This window comes from Panthera uncia (assembly GCF_023721935.1).
Source record: "Panthera uncia isolate 11264 chromosome E2 unlocalized genomic scaffold, Puncia_PCG_1.0 HiC_scaffold_19, whole genome shotgun sequence".
Taxonomy (NCBI): Eukaryota; Metazoa; Chordata; class Mammalia; order Carnivora; family Felidae; genus Panthera; species Panthera uncia.
Genome location: NW_026057588.1, coordinates 25,899,851 through 25,907,973, shown reverse-complemented (window position 1 = coordinate 25,907,973; position 8,123 = coordinate 25,899,851).

Here is an 8,123-nt window from a genome sequence, read left to right as displayed (position 1 = left end):
CACCGGCTCCGCAGGGAATGGATTGTGGGAGGCACCGCCCCCTCGTCGTCCCCTCCCCCACCCAGGGCCTCCGGTACCCGCCCCCCCCAACGCTCTCGCGACCCTCTCGAGAACTCCGCTCCAAGTCGGGTTCGGGCATGGGCGGGGGGAGGGGAGAAGATGCGCCCCACTCCCGAGCATGTGCTCGGGACCCTGCGTGGACGCGGGCTGCGCGGGCTCCCCCACCGGTCCCCGCGCCATGCGTGCAGCACCCCAGGCCCTGGCGGAGCATCCCCCGCCCTAGCTTAGACTGGAGAGACCTGCGCCAGCCCGCATGGATGTACGCGCATCTTCGTTGGGTCTGTAAGCCAGGGGCTCAGAACCACCGTCACACACCCAAAACCCGTTCTGCACACATAACGCACACAGAAGCGCGCACAGCTGCACAGGCATGGAGATTGGCACACAAGCTGCTCGGCGTGTAAAGAATTCTCACTTGCCATCAGGTGCACCGGCAGCCATAGAAAGCTCTCCTCGGTTCAGAATTAACTTAAAAAAAAAAACAACCCCCAAACCTTTTAAGCCCAATATCGTTGGCATCAGTAGAGATTTTCCACAAAGTGGTTATTTGCATGTCTTCCCAATTCCTGTGGTAAAAACTACAAGGAAAAGGGAATTTTAAGTATTTTAAATATTGAGAAAAAATAAGTGAGCATGTTTCCTGTGTGCCCTCTGAGGTTGGTCCAAAGTCAGAAGGAGTCCCTGATGCCTGATTTTGACCTTCTATTTTGGGAGCTCAATATCCTGGAAAGTTGTTTGTTAAAATTTTTTAACGTTTATTTATTTTTAAGAGACAGGGTGAGTGGGGGAGGAGGAGGAGAGAGAGAGGGAGACACGGAATCTGAAGCAGGCTCTAGGCTCTGAGCTGTCAGCACAAAGCCCAACACAGGGCTCGAACTCAGGAGCCATGAGATCATGACCCAAGTAGGGCTCTTAACTGACTGAGCCAGACAGGTGCCCCCCAATATCCTGGAAAGTTTTTATTGTTGTTGTTGACTGTTGTTGTTGTAGTTTTGGGCAAAGATGAAAAAATATTTGTCAAATTATAAAGCACTGCTCTACCGTTTTTCTTGCTGAGAGAATAACATACCCCTCCAAAAAACCCTAAAGAACTTTGGTTCATCTTATTGGTTGTTGATTTACTACATACCAGTATTAAAAGTGTTCTCAGAATGAAATTTGCTGTATACTGTGAATTACAAAGCCAGGAAAATAAGTAGTGGTACTTTTTAGGCTATACCTACTGACAAATTATATAAAAATAAAGCATTTTAGAAACAGGTTTATTTTGACAACTTCAAATTTGTTTTAAAAATCAACCAAGAATGCAGCCACTCTGGAAAGCAGTGTGGAGGTTCCTCAGAAAATTAAAAATAGACCTACCCTATGACCCAGCAGTAGCACTGCTAGGAATTTACCCAAGGGATGCAGGAGTACTGATGCATAGGGGCACTTGTACCCCAATGTTTATAGCAGCACTCTCTACAATAGTCAAATTATGGAAAGAGCCTAAATGTCCATCAACTGATGAATGGATAAAGAAATTGTGGTTTATATACACAATGGAGTACTACATGGCAATGAGAAAGAACGAAATATGGCCCTTTGTAGCAACGTGGATGGAACTGGAGAGTGTGATGCTAAGTGAAATAAGCCATACAAAGACAGATACCATATGTTTTCACTCTTATGTGGATCCTGAGAAACTTAACAGAAACCCATGGAGGAGGGGAAGGGAAAAAAAAAAAAAAAAGAGGTTAGAGTGGGAGAGAGCCAAAGCATAAGAGACTCTTAAAAACTGAGAACAAACTGAGGGTTGATGGGGGGTGGGAGGGAGGGGAGGGTGGGTGATGGGTATTGAGGAGGGCACCTTTTGGGATGAGCACAGGGTGTTGTATGGAAACCAATTTGACAATAAATTTCATATATTGAAAAAAAAAATCAACCAAGAAAAATGAAAAGCTGAAAAAAGTAAGCATTATCAAGGTCCCACTGTCTAGATATAATCACCTTGAAGACTTTGTTAAACATTTCCAAAAATCTCTCCCTGCACATGTTACATGACAAGATAGCTGTTTTTATTTTTATTTATTTGTTTCTTTTAAGCATTATTCAGTCTTTAAAAATATTTTTTCAGGCATCCAAGAACACATTAAATGCCACTGATATCTAAGCAAAAAAGTACTCAAAGTGTTCATGTCAGAAATTAATATTTGTTATATCTGAAAGCTCATTTCTTTAGACAAACCTCAAGAACTACTAAAGTTTTGGCAAAATGATCAAATGAGTTAATATAAATAAAAGAACCTTGTGAAGTGTGGGCTGAGAGGCAAGACATTACTGTTTGTTCACCTGCAGGGAATGCTGACTGGTTAGCCCCATAACAACACATCCATGTTTCAGGGCATTCATTCAGTAAATCTTGGTTGAATGTCTATCATCCATGCAGAACTGAGCTAATTGCTTTAGAGAGGATCAAAAAGCAACCAGGGTCTTTGGCTGCCTTCCATAAATTTACTGTCTGGTTATGGAGGAAAAAAAGGTAAATATCTAAAGTCAAACTGCAATTTATTCAATTAATTCCAACAAATATGTCTTGAGCAAATTATGTACCAGTGCTGGGGATACAGCAATGAACAATACTGATGAGGTTCCTGCTTTCATGGACTTTACTTTCTAGTGGGAATGCAAGCGCATATAAAGTCAGACAGTGGATAAGTGCTATGAAGAAAAAGAAAGCCAGCAAAAGGGATAGTGACAGTGTGCTATTTTTAGATAGGCTAATCAGGGAAGGCTGCTCTGAGGAAGTGATATTTGAGCAGGGACTTAAATGAGGCAGTGGGCCATGACCATCTAGGGAATGATCCATCAGGCAGCGAGAATAACAAGTGCAAAGGCCCTGAGGCAGGTATGTACTTTGTGTGCAAGATGGCAAGGAAATGTAATTGAGTGTTGAATGTATGCCATGCTATAAAATTGTAATGAATGTTGAATGTGTACCATGGTATAGAATTATAAAGTATCTCTTGCGGAAGTTTCCTCAAAAATCATCCAGTTTAAAGTAAAACAGAAGGGAATATTATATACACAAAAATGTATTCATTTCCCCCAACAAATCTGCAGTGTTTTGTCTCAAAATAATCTACAACTGCATCCAAAGAGATAGACTACACTAATTTCAATAATAAATTTTGATTACTCAACCTTTTCATTTTGCTATTTAGAACAAAAGAACAGACACTTATTACAGTCTTTAAAACCATCTGCATTAAATTGATGAGCCAAAAAAACACAGCTATCACAAACCCAGACATTTTGCTCCATAATCTAATGTCCTATTCATTCTCAGTATTCTTATTCTTAGGGGGGAAAATGTTGAGTCGATGGTTTCAACTTGAAAGATTCACTGAAACATTAAGTTTCTGCAGAGTCAAAACTGAGTGGAAAAATGAGAAGAAAGCCAGTTATCAAGCAAATTTAAATATGACTTCACTGATTTATCAACTTGGATAAAACTGAAGGGAAATTTCACACACATACTACTGCACGGTATTATTAATAATTGTCATTATAATTAAATCTTAGGCAGTACGTGACTATATTTCTTCAGAGTTAACAAGAACCATGAATAGTAAGTCATAAATTATTAGTATCTTCAGTGTTTGGGCTATGACGTATTTGCTCCAGGTGTTAATAATCGGGCTTAGGCCCCATTTACGAACTTTCCCCTTTTGCACACAATATACATCATTGTACCATGTTTTTTTTCTCCTTCATGAATACAAATAGGATTTCAAGTAGGAGAATCTGTTTCAATGACATTTCAAAATAATAGCCAATGTGGAAGCCCGTGTCTTGTTCCAGTCAAAATTTCTTCTTTTTTTTAAGGTTTTTTTTTTTTTTTTTGGACATGGGGGGGGGGGGGGGGGGGGGGGGAGGAGGGGAGAGGTGTGGAGAGAGGGAGAGAGAGAATCCCAAGTAGGCTCCTTGCTGACAGCCCCGAGCCCAACGTGGAGCCCGATGTGTGGCTCAAACCCAGGAATGGTGAGATCATGACCTGAGCCAAAAACCAAGAGTCAGATGCTTGACCAACTGAGCCACCCAGGTGCCCCAGTCAGAATCTCTTCTATTCCTTAGAAACAAAATTGCTCAAGTTCTGTGCCATCCTATGATCTCTGGAGTGTGTGTATGTGTATGTGTGTGTGTATGTTTAAGAGCTTTATAGTATAATTTCTATATTCTAAAATTCACCCATTTGAAGTGTACAATTTAATGAATCATTTTAGTGAATTTACAGATCTATGCAGCCATTGCCACAATCTGATCTTGGAATGTTTCCAACCCCAAAAAGATTGGTAGGGCTCATTTGTAGTCAATCCATTTTCCCAACCCCATGCCCAGGCAAATATTAATCTACTTTCTATTTCTATAGATTTGCCTTTTCTGGATAACCTCCATTTTGGTTGGTGTTTCTATAGAATTTGACCATGGCAGTGCTAAAGCACCCACAGAGAATTGCTTGCCTAGCCTAATGGCAACTAAAAACAAAACAAAAACTGCCAGAATTTCTGACCAATCTGTAAAAAATTCCAGACATTTTCCAGATTCAAGTTTATACAAGGCTGGTAAGGCAGCTCCTTCAACCATCTTTCCTATTGTACGGGAAATAGCATCCTTGGCCCTGAGCTTGCAAAGCAGGCTGTCCCTGGACAGCCATTCTCCAGAGAGGAAGCCCAGAAACTCAGCCAAGATCCAGCACTCAAACAACCCTTTGCATTCTACCATTTCTTTTTAACATATCACTGCTGTGGGAAAGAGAGAATAAGGGGGATAAGGTGGTCTTGCCTAAGAAGGTAGTCACCCACAACTGCTTTTGTCAACTGTCATTGAGCAGCCGAAGCAGAGAAATTCCATTTCTAAAGACAAAGGCTCTTACTAACCATCAAAATCTCACTCCAGAATATTCTCTTGCTAGAACATACATAACTTGAAATGCAGTCCAGACCTTCTCCTCCAAAAAGTTATTTGGTATGATTATTAATTAATGTATCAACTTGACTGCCCATTGAGTGCCCAGATTAAACATTTTTTCCAGGTGTGTCTGCAAGGATGGCCCTGGAAGAAATTAGCATTTGAATGGGTGGATTTGTGTAGATGGTCCTCCCCCATGTGGGTGGACCTTATCCTATCAGTTGAGGGCCCAAATGAAGCAAAAGATAGAGGAAAGAATTTGTCCCTTTTTTCTTGCCTTGCTGATTGAACTAGGACATTTCATGTCATCTTCTCTAGCCCTCTGAGCAATATTTACACTGCTGGCACCCTTGGTTCTCAGGCCTTCAGACTCAGACTCCATACCACTCCATACCACTGGTTTGACTGGGTCTCCAGCTTGCAGATAGCAGACTGTGGGACTTCGTAGCCTCCGTATCTGTATGAGCCAATTCCTCATAATAAATCTCCATATAAATCTCTACATATGGGTATATATTGTACAACAAATCCAAATAGGTCATATATATGAAAATGAGAAGTGGGGGTTCTCCTGTAACAAATGCCTAAAAATGCAGAAGTGGCTTTGGAACTGGGTAATGGGGTAGAGAATGAAGTTTGGAAGTTCATGCTGGAAAAAGCCTACACGGCACAAACAGACCTTTATTTCTTTATTTGTAAGATTTTATTGTTAAGAAATCTCTACTCCCAACATGGGGCTCAAACTTACAACCCCAAGATCTAATGTCACACACTATACCGACTGAGACAGCCAGGTGCCCCATGAATATATCTTTAAAAGTAATTCTGGTGAGGGACGCCTGGGTAGCTCAGTCAGTTGAGCATCCGACTTTGGCTCAGGTCATGATCTAATGGTTCATGGGTTCAAGCCCCATGTCGGTCTCTATGCTGACAGCTCAGAGCCTGGATCCTGCTTCGGATTCTGTGTCTCCCTCTCTCTCTCTGTTCCTCCTCCACTCGCACTCTGTCCCTGTTTCTCTCTGAAAAAAATAAAAGATGAATAAAATAAAAATAAATAAAAGTAATTCTGGTGAGAGCTCAGAAAGAGAAGATGAGAACTGTAGAGAAAGCCTCAGTCGTCTTAAGGAATCCCTAAGTGGTCAGGAGCAGTATGTTGGTAGAAATATGGGCAGTAAAGGCCATTCTGATGAGGTCTCACATGGAAATAAGGAACGTCTTACTGGAAACTGGAGGAAAGGCGTTCCTTGCTATAAAGTGGCAGAGACATGGTTGAACTGTGTTTGTCTTCTAGAGTTTTGTGGAAGGTAGAAATTGCAGGCAATGAAACTGGATATTTAACTGAAGCAATTTCTAAAAAAAGGGTTGAAGGTGTGGCTTGGCTCCACCTGGCTGCTTATAGTAAAATCCAAGAAGAAAGAAATGACTTGAAGATAGAATTGTTAAGCTAAAAGGAAGTAGAACTTCATGATTTGGAAAATTTTCTGCCTCGCCATATTGCAAAAAATGAGAACATTAAGGATATGGCCAAGTAACCATTTGAGTTATTGGCTAATGAGTGTGGGTGTGAACCACAGATTCATCAGCCACCCCAGGAAGAAAACTGCCAGCAATAGGAGAGGGGAAAGAATGAAGGAAGGAAGGCTGTCAGACCTCAGGGGTTTCACAGGATGAGCCCATAGAACTATTTAGCTGAGATCACACGCTATTCTTTAAAACAAGGGAAGAATGACCCAAGAGGCAATTCGGAGACTATTGGGGCTGTCTTCTTGGTTTCAAAATTTGTATTACTTAAACACATAGATGCATACAACACATGACTTCACATTTTAATGATTTCCAAAATAAAATCACTTCTTCAGCACTCACCCGCGTAACTGGTACTCTGCCCTCCCTGTCCAAGCACCACCTACTCTATTATTCATTTCCACCTGATTCCCCTCCAGGACGTTTTGTGGCAAGCATCTTCACCACAAGAATTGCTACAGACAGAATTGAGTATGTTTGGAACATGTACATCATGCTTTGATTGCCTCAAAAGGCAGCAGAAAGGCAAATTTTATTTCTGGACATATGTAAGTCAAGCCACAGGGGCCTTTTCTAAGGTAAAATGCACGACACAGGGTGCCAAGCTTTTCCCTTATTGTATATCTAGCCCAAAAGACATTTCATTCGAGAAAAAAATTGGATAATTTAAGTTACAGAGTTACCCTGAAGTCTTTGGACAGTCTAATAGGCTTTGAAAAATGCAGCCAAATAGTAAGGGGCAATTTCTGTATTTGTTTGGTGGAAGTGAAAAAAAGCCAACTGAAAATTTGCAGGCTGAGAACAAATGGACAGGACCCATTGCACGGCAAGGAAAAGTGAGTCAGAGAATAAAGCACAGACCTCTGGGAGGTCACACACCATATGCCACAAATGGAAGCTGCTGAGGTTACCACCTATCAAAACCAAAACAAAACAAAACAAAACAAAACAAACAAACAAAAAAAAACCACTGCCACATCCGGTTAGTGGAACAGTTTCAAATTTGTTGCCCTGGTCTGCTTTGAAACTAGTCCATATAACACATTTACAATATAATGCAAGTCATGTATCCCAAGTCTGGAGGGAATATTTGAGACTCGGTTATTCATTCTCAGTCATTGTGAGGGACTGTGGCCACAGCAACACAAGATTATTGACCTCGTTCAAAGTTCGAACACTGGACCTGAAAACACACAACCAGAATGAATGTTCAATGATTAATCAACATCTGTGAATTGATGGCTAAAAAGCAGTGAGTTATAAGATAGCATTTCTATCTAGCTTTTTAAATCATAATTAGTTGTATGTGCATGTGTGTGTGTGTGTGTGTGCGGGCGTGTGTGTGTAAAAGATTACAATTTCTCACAGGTGACAAAAGCTGTATCAGCTTATTCAATCTGTTCAAGCCACACATCTTGCTTGTGGCTGCAAGGTCATAACTTTGAATGCTGTAAAGATCAAAAGCTGCACTCAGCTTCTTGGCCAAAATAACATCCTTCCTAGGAAACATTCGGATACTTTAACTAATTGGTGTCTTTGCCATTCATTCATTCATTCATTCCACCATCATTTTTTTTTTTTAGTTTTTT